This window comes from Geotrypetes seraphini, chromosome 7 (genome assembly GCF_902459505.1).
Source record: "Geotrypetes seraphini chromosome 7, aGeoSer1.1, whole genome shotgun sequence".
Classification (NCBI taxonomy): Eukaryota; Metazoa; Chordata; class Amphibia; order Gymnophiona; family Dermophiidae; genus Geotrypetes; species Geotrypetes seraphini.
In genome coordinates, this window is record NC_047090.1 from 153948537 (window position 1) to 153962625 (window position 14089).

A 14089-nucleotide genomic window follows, 5' to 3' on the forward strand; every position below is an offset into this window, starting at 1 on the left:
TAACTATTTTTTTTTTTCTTCTTAGCTATTTCTGGGCGAGAATCCAAAGCTTTACCCGGTACTGTGCTTGGGTTCCAACTGCCGAAATCTCTGTTAAGACTTACACCAGCCCATCTACACCCTCCCAGCCATTGAAGCCCTCCCCTGCCCATCCTCCTCCAAACGGCCATACACAGACACAGACCGTACAAGTCTGCCCAGTAACTGGCCTAGTTCAATCTTTAATATTATTTTCTGATTCTAAATCTTCTGTGTTCATCCCACGCTTCTTTGAACTCAGTCACAGTTTTACTCTCCACCACCTCTCCCGGGAGCGCATTCCAGGCATCCACCACCCTCTCCGTAAAGTAGAATTTCCTAACATTGCCCCTGAATCTACCACCCCTCAACCTCAAATTATGTCCTCTGGTTTTACCATTTTCCTTTCTCTGGAAAAGATTTTGTTCTACGTTAATACCCTTTAAGTATTTGAACGTCTGAATCATATCTCCCCTGTCTCTCCTTTCCTCTAGGGTATACATATTCAGGGCTTCCAGTCTCTCCTCATATGTCTTCTGGTGCAAGCCTCCTATCATTTTCGTCGCCCTGTTTACCTTCCCTTTCACTGCCATATCCAACATTTCTTTCCCACTGTCTACCATTTCTCAACTCTCTCTCCCTGCTTTGTGCCCTGGATCAAAATTCTATTCCTCTTCATGCAGCATCTCTCCCTTTCTCCCCTCCATTATAATGTGAAATATTTATTTTTCTCTCCCCATGTACCAACTCTCCCTGCCTTCTACCCTATGTCCAACATTTCTCCCTCTTTCTTCTCCATGCATGTCTCCCTCCCCTCCATCATAGCTAGGATTTATCCTTCACCTCTCTTTGTTGCACTCCCTTCCTCTTCTCCACCCCAGGTCCAACAATTCTTCCTCTCTTCCCCATGTCATCAGCTTTCCATCCTTCCCATCCCCCTGTGTAGCACTTGTCAATCAACCCTCTCCCCACCTGATACCCCACCACATCATGAGATCTGATATATCAGCAGCAGTGGTGGATGGCTAACAGAGGCAGGCTCTGAACAGGCTGCATCCTGCCCACAAGGGGTTTCCTCTGCTGTGTCATCAGTGATGTCATTAGTGATGTGGCAGAGGGAAGTCCCTGGCAGGGCAGTCCACGAGCAGCCTGTCCAGAGCCTACCTCTGCTGGTCGTCCACTGCCACTGCTGCTTTAGGAGGCCCTAGAAGTATGTCAGGCCTCACCGTGGGGGAGGGGGGCTTTCACTAAATCAGTGTGTCCGATTTATGGGGAAAAAAATTGAATTGAAGTGAATTGATTCGAATAAGGGAATTGGGCAGCACTAATGCAAAGAAGAGCACTGAAATCTAGACTTTCTAGACAGAGTAAATGCAATTATTTGGACAGTTTTCAAAGGAATTTGCCCAGGTAACTTGATATAGTAAAAATGTGCCCTATTATTTGTAAATGGTTATTTTATTCAAAAATATGTACAATTTATGTAACATTGTAGTTCTAAGCATGACTGCTTTGAAAGTATAAATGTGTATTACTCTAATTTTAGCAACCTGTTAGAAGTTAGCACTGTTAGCAGATGGTAGAGGCGCTGATAAAGGACCGCATCATTGAGCACCTTGACAGACACAATCTGATGAGGACCAGCCAGCATGGCTTCAGCAAAGGAAGATCTTGCTTGACGAACTTGCTGCACTTCTTCGAGGGAGTAAACAGGCAGATAGACAAGGGAGACCCGGTCGACATTGTGTATCTGGATTTTCAGAAGGCTTTCGACAAGGTTCCGCATGAACGACTACTTTGAAAAATTGTGAGCCATGGAATCGAGGGTGAAATACTCATGTGGATTAAAAATTGGCTGGCGGATAGGAAACAGAGAGTGGGAGTAAATGGACAATACTCGGACTGGAAAAGTATCACCAGTGGAGTGCCGCAGGGTTCGGTGCTTGGACCTGTGCTCTTCAACATATTTATAAACGATCTGGAAATTGGTACGACGAGCGAGGTGATTACATTTGCAGACGATACGAAGTTATTCAGAGTACTGAAAACGCAGGAGGATTGCGAACATCTGCAACGTGACATAAACACGTTCGAGAAATGGGCCGCGACATGGCAGATGAGGTTCAACGTGGATAAGTGTAGGGTGATGCATGTCAGTAACAAAAATCTTATAAACGAATACAGGATGTTCAGGGCGGTACTTGGAGAGACCCCCCAGGAAAGAGACCTGGGAGTACTGGTCTATAAGTCAATGAAGCCATCTGCTCAATGCGCGGCAGTGGCAGCAATAAGGGCAAACAGAATGCTAGGAATGATTAAGAAGGGGATCGCACACAGATTGAAGAAGGTTATCATGCCGCTAACCCAGGCCATGGTACACCCCCATCTGGAATACTGCGTCCAGCACTGTTTGCCATACATGAAGAAGGACACGGTTCTATTCGAGAGGGTCCTGAGAAGAGCAACTAAAATGGTTAAGGACTGGAGGAGTTGCCGTACAGTGAGAGATTAGAGAAACTGGGCCTCTTCTCCTTTGAAAAGAGAAGTCTGAGAGGGGACATAATAGAAACATTCAAGATACTGAAGGGAATAGACTTAGTAGATAAAGATAGGTTGTTCACCCTCTCCAAGGTAGGGAGAATGAGAGGGCACTCTCTAAAGTTAAAAGGGGATAGATTCCGTACAAATGTAAGGAAGTTCTTCTTCACCCAGAGTGGTGGAAAACTGGAACGCTCTTCCAGAGGCTGTTATAGGGGAAAACACCCTCCAGGGATTTAAGACAAAGTTCCTGTTGAACCAGAGCGTATGCAGGTAGGGCTGGTCTCAGGGCACTGGTCTTTGACCTGGGGTCCACTGCGAGAGCGGACTGCTGGGCACGATGGACCACTGGTCTGACCCAGCAGCGGAAAATTCTTATGTTCTTATCAGCAACTGAAGCACACTGAAATGGCTTCTTTCATACAAGCAAACCAGACTGAATTCAGTCATTAGCTGCAGTCATTACCAGCTCTACTTTGAACCCAGAACTATCTCCCTTTCCCTCCCTTTTTTTGGGGGATAAAAACTTCTATAAAATAGGTAGCATATTATTCTGTGAACAGTATAATTCTGACTCTGGGAGGTCACGTGATGCCATGAGCGTGTGAGGACGTCTCCTTGCTCGCTCCGGGGCTGCCCTGCTTACTTGGTGCATAAGCGACGGTTATCCCAGCTAACTGTGGGGCCACGGAACACCGGATTTCTTTTCTCGTGCATGGACCGATATCTCACCAGAGCGAGAGAACATATGCCAGCGAAACCGGCGCGTAAAGACCGGGAGAGAGGACGGCCTAGCGATCCAAAGATGGCGGCGAGTCCCGCGTGCCCCGCGACGGCGGTCTCAAGTCTAACGGAGGCAGCACTGAACGACATCAAGGAGGCACTCACACAGGTACTGGGGCCCAAGTTGGAGTCACTCACGGCGCAAATCTCCAATATCGAAACCCTGCTCGCGGCGGCGGCGGCTCGCACTTCTGAGTTGGAGCAGCGGGTCTCCACGTTGGAGGACACCTCTACGGCCCGGGGAGATGAAATTGGCGCGCTGCAGGCGCAGGTTCGAGCACAAGCGGAAAAGTTGGACGACTTGGAAAATCGCTCCAGACGCTCGAACCTGCGTCTGCTGGGGATTCCGGAGACAATCCCGGACCGCAGTTTGATAGAGCAGCTGGAGAGTTGGCTACGAGAAGAACTTCCATTACCCCCGGCCTTGGGGCCCCTGCGCATAGAACGGGCTCACCGCCTGGGCCCTCGCCCGGGTATGGAAATGCGCCCAAGGGTGGTTATCCTAAAGCTACTAAATTATAGACATAAAGCGGAACTCTTGCAGGTTTACCGCACAAAGCGAGATACCTTGAAGTATGATGGAGCCATAGTCCGAATTAGCCAAGATTTTTCTGTGGCGCTGCAGGAACGGAGGCGGCCCTTTTACCCGCTTTGTGCCCTACTTTCGGCCAGTAAACGAAGATTTCAATTTAACTATCCAGCACAGCTGCGGATTCTCTCTAATGGAGTGTGGAAAACCTTTCAGTCCTCAGAGGCGGCTGCTGACTACATTAAACACCTTGAAAAACCCAGCGCGGGGGAGGATTGATGTGATGGAGTGGATCTCTTTGATTTGTTTTCCTCAGTGGATTTGATGGTTGACCTGGATTGCTATGAGGGGATGCTGTCCTATTGGCTCTGTTGAGTCTTTCATGTCTGCGGGCCGGGGTAGCCCTGGAGAGGGTGTCTTTTGTGACCTGTTCCTATATGATGGGGGTTGTGAAGATTGTTGGGGGGTATGGGGGGGGGGGTATTTCTGGGTGGCAGCGGCACTACTACAGGGGCTTATTCTGTTCCTTTTTTCTTGTTGTGTGGGATTTCTTTTTTTAGGGCTCTCTGCACTGTTTAGGGGGAATGTATCTGCGGAGTGTTGGGGCGAGGCTGGGCGCCCTGAGACTCCTTTCATTGGCTGGTTTCTCTGCTTTGTATGGGTTGGCGGGGGACACTATGGGTGATAAGACACTGCGCATACTTTCCTGGAATGTTTCAGGAATCACATCCCCTGCTAAACGTACAAAAATTCTATCCCAATTGAAACATCACTCAGCTGACATAGCCTGCCTACAGGAGACTAGGCTTACTGATGCAGAACATCAAAAACTGCGGAGAGGGTGGGTGGGGGACTTATACTTTGCTTCATCGACTGGGAGGAGGGCGGGGATAGCCATATTGATCCGGAAGGGCTTACCCTGCACAGTCAATGTCCTCAGGCGTGATCCTCAGGGCCGTTATCTGTTGGTGAAGGTGATTGGACCGGGTGGGCCTTTTAGATTATTAGTGGGATATGGCCCCAATGGCTATCAACACTCCTTTTTCCAGAACTTGGTTAATATCTGCTTACAAGACTCTACTTGCCCATTAATTTTGGTGGGAGACCTGAATCAGGTATTAAACCCTGGGATGGATCGTTCTGGGGGAGTGGGAACTCAACCGGTGAGACAAACAAGGGGTGTTCCATACCTGTGTCGAGCCTTGGGATTGGTAGACCCCTGGAGGTTGCTCCACCCCAATGAGCGGGACTATACACATCAGTCTAGAGCCCACGGTTCCTTTTCTAGAATCGATTACACTTTGCTCTCGGAACCCTTGTTTGCGAAAGTCTCCGAGGCAACGATTGGCCCGCTGGAGGTATCTGATCATCATATGATTTGGCTAGATGTGGCAGTGGGTGGTCCTATGGGGCATGGGTCTGGATGGAGATTTCCTTCGTATCTACATGAGGATGCCCACTTTCGGGAGTTCTTAACTGGAAAATGGGAGGACTATTGTTTCTTTAATTCACAACACATAGAGCAACCAACATTATTTTGGGAAACTGCAAAAGCAGTGTTACGGGGGGAAGTCATTGCTTATGTGGCCTCTCGGACACGACGCATAGCAGGCCGTATAGTACACCTAGAGAAACAGTCGACCCAATTGAAACGTGAATTGCTAACTAACCCCTCTGTAGCTACTAATGAAGCGTACAAAACAGTTGTAGCTGAGCTAAATTCACTTATACATGAACGTACTAAGAAATTGCTGTTTTATCGTAAATTCCAATTTTATAAATATGGTAACAAGGCCGGGAAGTTGCTAGCGTCAGTAGCCAAGAGTTGGTCGGGATCGCGATATATTGCTATGATACGAGGGGCTTCCGGGAGGATGTTGACCTCTGTGGAAGATATATCGGCTAGCTTTAAGAATTATTTTGAGACTTTTTACGCCTCTCCGGGGTTATATTCGGGCCCGGATATTAATGATTATTTGGAGGACGCGGGAATGCCTAGATTGACGACGGCTCAGGTCTCTCGGTTGGATAGACCTTTACAACTTCAGGAGGTGTTGCAGGCGATTAAGAAATTGAAGTCTTGCACAGCCCCGGGACCGGACGGGTACTCCCCGGAATTTTTTAAGATCTTATCTGAGTCTATAGGGAGTTCTCTTCTGAATTATTATACAGCAATTCAGGCGCATGGATCATTTCCGAAATATGCAAACGATGCCTTGATTACTTTAATCCCGAAACCGGCTAAACCTCCTACGGAAATTGAATCTTATCGCCCAATATCTTTGTTAAATGTCGATGTAAAGATCCTGGCTCGTGTGTTGGCGGATCGGCTAGCTCCGTTGCTACCGACCATTATTGTGCCTGAACAGGTGGGGTTTGTTCAGACACGTCATTCTGTATTAAATGTTCGCCGTGTGTTACTGGCCCTCTCCCGTGCTCAACTGAATAACACTCCGGGTTTAATAGTTGGGCTGGACGCGGCTAAAGCTTTTGATAAGGTCCATTGGCATTATTTGTTTCAGGTCTTACATTACATAGGGCTCCCGGATAGCTTTATGTCCCTGATCCACACACTATACTCTGGACCCACTGCATCAATATTGGTCAATGGGGTGAGATCCCTTGGGTTTTCAGTGGGTAGGGGGACCCGACAGGGTTGCCCATTGTCCCCCTTGCTTTTTCTGTTGTATCTGGACCCCTTGTTGCGCACACTTCAAAAAGATGATGAGCTAGTGGGGTTGCCCGAGGGTTCCTCTCAGTTGCGGGTGTTGGCATTTGCGGACGATCTCCTATTGACCTTGGGTAATCCGCAACGTTCACTGTCTCGAGCTCTAGAAATTTTGGATGAATTTCATCTCTACTCTGGTCTAGTCCTTAATAGACAAAAGTCCTTAGCGATGCCAACTTCGCCTGAGGTGCGCCAGAATTGGGAGGGGGAGTTCCCATTGCAGTGGGCCTCTTCCCGGTTAACGTACTTGGGAGTGGTTATCCCTCAAAATTTGAATAGACTTTACTCAGATAACGTTCGACCCCTACTTAGTCGTACAGTGGCCACATTTTCCAATTGGAGAAAACTTCCCTTGTCCCTCTCGGGCCGAATAGCCCTCTATAATATGATGATCTTGCCTCGGTGGACCTATTTGTTGCAAATGTTGCCGATTATGATTACTACATCACACTTATCACAACATAACTCTCACCTCTCAACATTCCTGTGGCAGGGAAAACGAGCTAGGATAGCATTATCTAAGTTGATGTTAACTAGGCGTCAAGGGGGGTTGGGTTTGCTGAGTGTTTCTAGATTTAATTTGGCATGTCAACTTCGCCATCTACATGATTGGTTTTGTAATACTACTTGGTTTTCTTTGCCTGAGATTGAATGCTTTTCTTTTCGACCATATCATTTCAGTTATTTGTTACATGTTCGTCAATTACCGGACTTACCATCATTACAATCTAACCCCTTTTTACCTGCACTGCGTAAAGCTTGGAAGTTGTTATGTAAGTTGTTGAACATTTCTCCCTATAACACTCCTTATACCCCAATTGCTGGAAATGGGGACTTCTTGCCTGGCCTGGACTCTGCCGCTTTTAGGCGCTGGACTTCACTGGGCCTACACTTCATGTCTCAGGTGGTCCTTGATACGGGTCTTCCAGCTACCTTTGTGGACTTACAATCACAGTTCCCTCTTTCTCCCATGGACTGGTTTGCTTACAGACAACTCCACCATTACTTACTAACCTTACCTTCTACAACCATGACCGTAGATGTTCAACACGGATTACAGGAAGCTTTAAGCCTCACGGCCCAAGATCTCATACCATTGAGCCTTTATCGCAAGCATCTTCAAGAACTTTCTGGGGAACTGGACTTTCCTACCATTGCTCTGAAATGGTCTTCTGATCTTCAAGTGCCGATCTCTGATGATATGATCCGTAGAGGCATTCGCTTGGGGAACGATCCTTCAATGTCTTCCGGGGAGACTGAGCGGAACTACAAGTTTCTCCTGCGAGCTTTTTATACACCCAAGAGAGCCCAGATAATGGGGCTTAGTCCGGGACATTGTTGTGGGAAGTGTGCGCAACCTATGGCATCTTTTGGACACATGTTTTGGACTTGTCCATTGGTGTCTCAATTTTGGTTAAGTTTGGTGTCCAATGTGGCTCAAATTTGGGGGTGTTCCTGGAGGCTGCATCCCAGTTTTCTTTTTACATTACATCTACGCTTCCATCCACCAAAACCGGGATGTGCAAATTTTATTAGGAAAACTGTGCTTATGGGCCGGAAATGTATACTTACTCGGTGGCTTTCCCCTCAACCGCCGACTTTTCAGCAGTGGAGACTATTAATGATACAACAGATGCTATTGGAACGTAAGGCCATTCCGGATCTGACCGCAAAAAAGGGTCGGTTATTTCGTCTTTGCTGGTATCCTTTTAGCCTGACCCTGACTCCTTTTGTTCAACAACACCTTTGGATAGACTGATTTGAATATCATTCCCATACTACAGTGCTATGGTTGATTGTGTTTCATGTGCTGCTGCTGCCCAGAAGGGGTGGGGGGGGGGGATGGGGGGGATATGGGTTTTGGAGTTGTGTACTGATATAACCAGCCTTATTTGATTACTTATCAATGTGTTTTCTTAATTGGTTGAATAAAAATTACTTTTCATATAATTCTGACTCTACTTTTTTGGAATGCTTCTTTGACAAAGAAAATACTAACTACTAAGAGCCTTTTTGAGCCACCCAGCCACCATGCACACTCCACCCATAGGATCGCATGATGTATATACCCACACCCACCTATCACCTTCAATACTCTTCACCTAAAGATAACATAATCACAAATGTAAATTAAATAACTTAAATGTTTCACCTTAAACATTTGAAACAATCTTGCACATTATGTGCTTTGCTAGCCCAGTCATTATTGGTCAGGGCAGATATGGTGATCTTAAAACCCGCCCCCAGAAAAAAATCTTCCAACACAACTCCAACAACCTAATATCAATCCCCACTTCCAAATTACCCCTAAAACAAGAAACCTATCCATTGCCCTCATAAATGCAAGATCAAGAAACAAATACGTCATGCTAAATGACCTCCTCATAGAAAACAACTGGGACATTTTCATGATTACTGAAACCTTGTTGAAAGATAATGATGCAGTTACACTAGGTATGATATGCCCCCTCAGGCTATCAAGCCTTAGTATGCTCTCATACAAACAAAAAAGGAGGAGAAGTAGCAGTCATTGTAAAATTAAACTTCTTCTCAAAGCTGATAGACACTATCACACTAAATGGCATTGAATGCCTCACCTTCTCCACTGAGCATACCAGAAGCCACACATTCCCCCTGATCTACAGCCCCAAGCTCCCCATGAATGCCTTAGCCAAACTCATAACAGTCATCACCAACCTAGTTATCTCCCACCAACAAATTACCATCCTTGGCAACTTCACAAACTACTCCGACATAACCGGGATACCATCTGACTTCATAACAATACCATTCCTAGGCTTCCACCAGATTATCACTTCAACCACCCACACTGCTGGCTATACCCTTGACCTAATCTTCACACACACAAAAAAACAAACCACCGACCCTCACATCCAGCTACAAGTCTAAACTAGTACCCTGGTCAGATCACTACCTTATCACTTTCCATATCACAAATTCAGCTACAGAACCTCCGACCAAGAACATCACCCTACTCAAGAATATACTCAACCCAAATTCAGTCAACCTAGAAAAGCTATCAATCATCTGGCATCTCAAAAACAGCTGAAAGAACTAAAAATGAACCAACATCCATCGAAGAAGCCGCTTCAAACTGGCACATGCAAATTAAGACCCTATATGAAGACCTAGCAGAAACCAAAAAACATAAAACTTAACACTCGCAACTTCTTGTCCACCTGGTTTACAGACAACTTCAGGAAAAGTGAACTAAGAAAAGCTGAAAGAAACTGGTGCAAATCTAAAGATAAGAATGACAAAGCCCATTGGAAAAAACTACTATAGGAGTTCAAACTATCAATCCATGATGCAAAAAAACCCCTACTACACTAATCTCCTGCAGAAAACTCAAAACAGATCAAAGAACCTCTTCACACTAACAAAAAATGTGCTCACTGTCTCACAAAGAAATTAAAAAACCCTTTAAACTGACATGGATAGTGAAACCCTCTCCATCTACTTCAAAGAAAAAAAAAAAAATCTATCGTATACATACAAATCTGGATTCAACACCCTATACCCCAGCAAACAACCCCCACCCCCCTCTATGAGAGAACCTGGTACCAAAACCTTCATTTGCCTTGCACCGGCATCTCATGAAGTCCTAGCAAAAACGATCACCACCCTACGACCTTCTGGATCAATCCTGGACCCATGCCCGCCAAACCTCCTGATGCCCAGAAAAGATGTCTTCTTCAATTCAATCCTACCACTAATTAATTCCTTCCTGGAATTGGGAACAGTACCACAAAGCTGGAAATTGGCAATAATCAGACTGATCTTACAAACAACACTGGATCCGTATGAACCCAGCAACTATAGACCAGTCTCCAACATTCCCTTCATCTCCAAGATCCTTGAAAAGACTGTACTATCGCAACTGCCTTGAGACTGCCTGAAAAGATCGTACATGCACTACCTACCGCATCTCTGAAATAAGCTACCTACCCACATAAGATCATTAGGTCTACTGAACTCAGGAAGGCAATAAAAACCCACCCCTTCCCTTGAGAATGCACTAACCTAAATTCCCAAACCCTACAAAGAAAGGCACCAGCCCTTTGTTGTCATGAGTCTCAAATGCTGATGCGCTTCTCCCACCACACCAAGAACAGTTGCACTTTATATTACCCATCATATAATGCTCTATCCTATCAGTCACCTCCTGTGGTATAATATGCAGCCTCCACTATGCATGATCCCATTGTTCTATCTACTACTATGTTTCCCCGAAAATAAGATATTGTCTTATATTAATTTTGGGCCCAAAAAAGGCACTAGGTTTTATTTTCAGGGTAGATCTTATTTTTTTCATGTACAATGATCATCTCTCCCTTCCTCTCCTTCACCCCAATTCTTCCTCTTTCCTTCCTCTCCCCCACATGTGCAGCATCTTTCCTCTCCTCTCACCCATCCTCTTGTGCAGTATCTTTCTCTCCCTCCCATCCCCCTGTGCAGCAGATCCCTTGCAGCTTCTATCCCTCCCTTCCCCTAGTGCAGCATCTTTCTATCCCTCCCCCCCCTGCTGACCATTTCATCTTTCCCTCCCATCCAAACCCCTGACCGTGAGACCAAAATATCTGGTAACAAATGGCAGCATCGGCAGCACAGGCTGCATCGCGGCCTTCTTACGCCCGGGTGTTCTTCTGCTGCATTACTGATGATGTCATCAGCAACATGGCACACAGAACACCCAGGTGTGAGAAGGCTGCCAATGCTGCTGTTTGTTACCAGGTATTTCGGTCTCGTGGTTGGGATTCAGATGGGAGGGAGAGATGAAAGGGTCAGCGGAGGGCACGGGGAAGCACTGCTGCCGGCGACTAGGGCTTATTTTGGGGGGTAGGGCTTATATTAAGACCTACCCCGAAAATCATGCTAGGTCTTATTTTCGGGGAAACATGGTATATACTATGTCCAATCACACCATGCTTTGTCAGATAATGCTTTGCCACATTTTGTCATGCTGTCACATTTCTCTCTTACTCTACTATACATTGTATTTTTCATGCTATGATTACCACTATGACTACTGTGCTATATTCTCATGCCATGCCTACTACACAATGTTTGTCATCCCATGTCTACCACGCTAGGTTCTACCTTGTAACATACCATACTGTCATGTCATACTAGATTAGCCACACTTGTATACTATATCTACTATGCTGTTTACCTTACCATGTTTGTATATATAATTCTAGGTATGCCATGTTATGTATGCCATGCAATACGTGTATATACAGTATATAATACTGTTTGCCAAGCTATGTTAACCATACTTGTAATACAATGTTTGTCATGCTATGTTTGCCATGCTATGATTTGTCATACAATGCTTGTCATGCTATGTCTCACTATACCGTTGTTATATTGTGTTTTGCCATGCTTTGTTGACTGTTTTGCCATCCTTGTCAGACAATGTCCTGTCACCAACACCTTGTACTGTATAAAAATACTTTAATATGTATGTAAACTTGTAACCCCTTCTGAGCTCCCCTGGGAGGATGGGATATATAACCAACCAAATAAATAAATACAGCTGTAATGGACACATGGTTTAGGAAGATGGTGGTGAAGGTTTATTTGATCAATTAAAGGGATGTGGGAACCAAAAAGGTTAAGAACCTCTGATGTAAGAAATGTGTTTTCAGCTAGTTTTCTTAAAATAAACACTATCTATGTTTTCTTTGTCCATCTGTGACCCTGACATCACAGACAGGCAAATAAAAGCCCTCATAGAGGAGTTTCCTGCAGAAGCAGTGCAGGATAGTCCAAGCTTCACCAAATGAAGAAGGGAAACTGTTGCCCACTTGAGAAGCAAGGTTAGTGGGGTTTTCCAAGCCCAGCTAGCTGAAAAAGAAGCAGAGCTAGCAAACAAGGGAGCAGCAGTGAGGACATGTGTAGCAAGTGTAAGAAGGTGGTGTGTGTATGAGGAGAGCAGATGATGTTTGGGAAAGCATAAGAGAATGTGACCATGTGGATAGATGAAGGGAATGTGTATTGCTGGATGCTAGGGATATACAGTATGGGGCTCATTTTCAAAAGAGAAAAACATCCAAAAATTGGCATAAAGTGCTACTTGTTTGTTTTTCTTGCTAAAACATCCAAATCACTATTTTCAAAACCTATATTTTAGATGTCTTTCTAGGCTGGTTGCCCTGTTTATCTAAATTCCAAGGGGGCATATTTTGGGCAGGCTTAGGACTTGGACATTTTCTAGCAAGAAACATTTAACAAAATGTCCAGGGCACCATTTAAATGTTTGGGGTTAGACCTGTTTCAAAAATAAATAAAGGTCAAAAAGGTACCCAAATTGACCAGATGACCACTGGAGGGATTAAGGCATGACCCCTTCCTTTACTCCCTCCTGTCAAAAGTACAAAAACAGAAGATGCTCTTTGAAACTAGTGACCAGCAAAATTAAAGTATTTTTCATGCAGCACATAATTAAGCTCAATATCTCTCTTCGCTTGTCTCTCCATACACGCCTCCCAAGAACTCTGTTCCTCGGATAAGTTGCTTTTTTCTGAATCCTTCTCTTCCACTGCCAATTCCATACTTGGTTTCTTTCATTTCGCTGCTCCATATGCCTGGAATAGAATGAGTCCATGCGTCATGCCCCTTCCCTTGTTCAAAAATAGGCTGAAAATCCACCTTTTCGAGAGAGCCTTCAACTCATAATCCTATTTCCCAGTGCCCTCTGCTCACCACCCTAGCCAGTAGTTTAACCATTCACATTAACTGTATCCCCTACCCTGACATCCTGTTTGTCTTGATTGATTAGATTGTGAGCTCAATCGAGCAGGGACTATCTCCTCTGTGTCTCGGTGCAGAGCTGTGTGCATCTGATAGCATTCTGGAGATAGTTAACTATAGTAGTAGTAGTAAAAGCCTGCTTTTTTAAAGCTGCTTTTAAATCCTAACTCCATCCTACTTGTAAAGCACCCATGTCTGTTTGTCATTCCTTCTATAGTCCCCTATCTTATCTGCCCAGCATGTATAGATTCACCCTATTTGTCTTGTCTTTTGAGCAGGGACTTTCTCTTGTGTGTTTTAATGTACAGCGCTGCGTGCATCTGGTAGCTCTATAGAAACGATAAGTAGTAGTAAGCTTTGGAGTAAAAGTTTATTTATTTATTTAAATTATTAGATCAAATTAAATGAGAATTTCACTGAATAAAAATCTGGGTCTCCCAAGCTAATCCTATAGAGTTGGGAGAGCCATTGTTCATCCCTAGAAATGAATTATGGATAATAGATCTATTTTTTTTTTTTAAATCTGATTACTTGCAATGTGGACTGACCACTTTTGGAGATTGGACTTGGACTAACTCAGAATGGCTTTTCTTTTACCTACAATATTTTAAACAATTTTATGAAGTAGGAAATGGAAGGGAAACGACATGCCATTCCTTAGTGTCCAAAATCCAGAGGAAGGAGTAAATTCCTTAGTGTCCAGCATATTTCACAAT

The 14089-nt window shown here is 44.9% G+C and overlaps 1 long non-coding RNA gene across 1 annotated transcript in view; it reads right to left on the bottom strand.

The window, feature by feature from the left end:
* Positions 1–11928: 11928 nt before the first annotated feature.
* Positions 11929–14089, bottom strand: part of LOC117363474 — a 29813-nt gene continuing 27652 nt past the window's right edge. The window contains exon 4 of the long non-coding RNA XR_004540068.1: positions 11929–13207. This is a non-coding gene — a long non-coding RNA (uncharacterized LOC117363474). The remainder of the gene's footprint in view (positions 13208–14089) is intronic.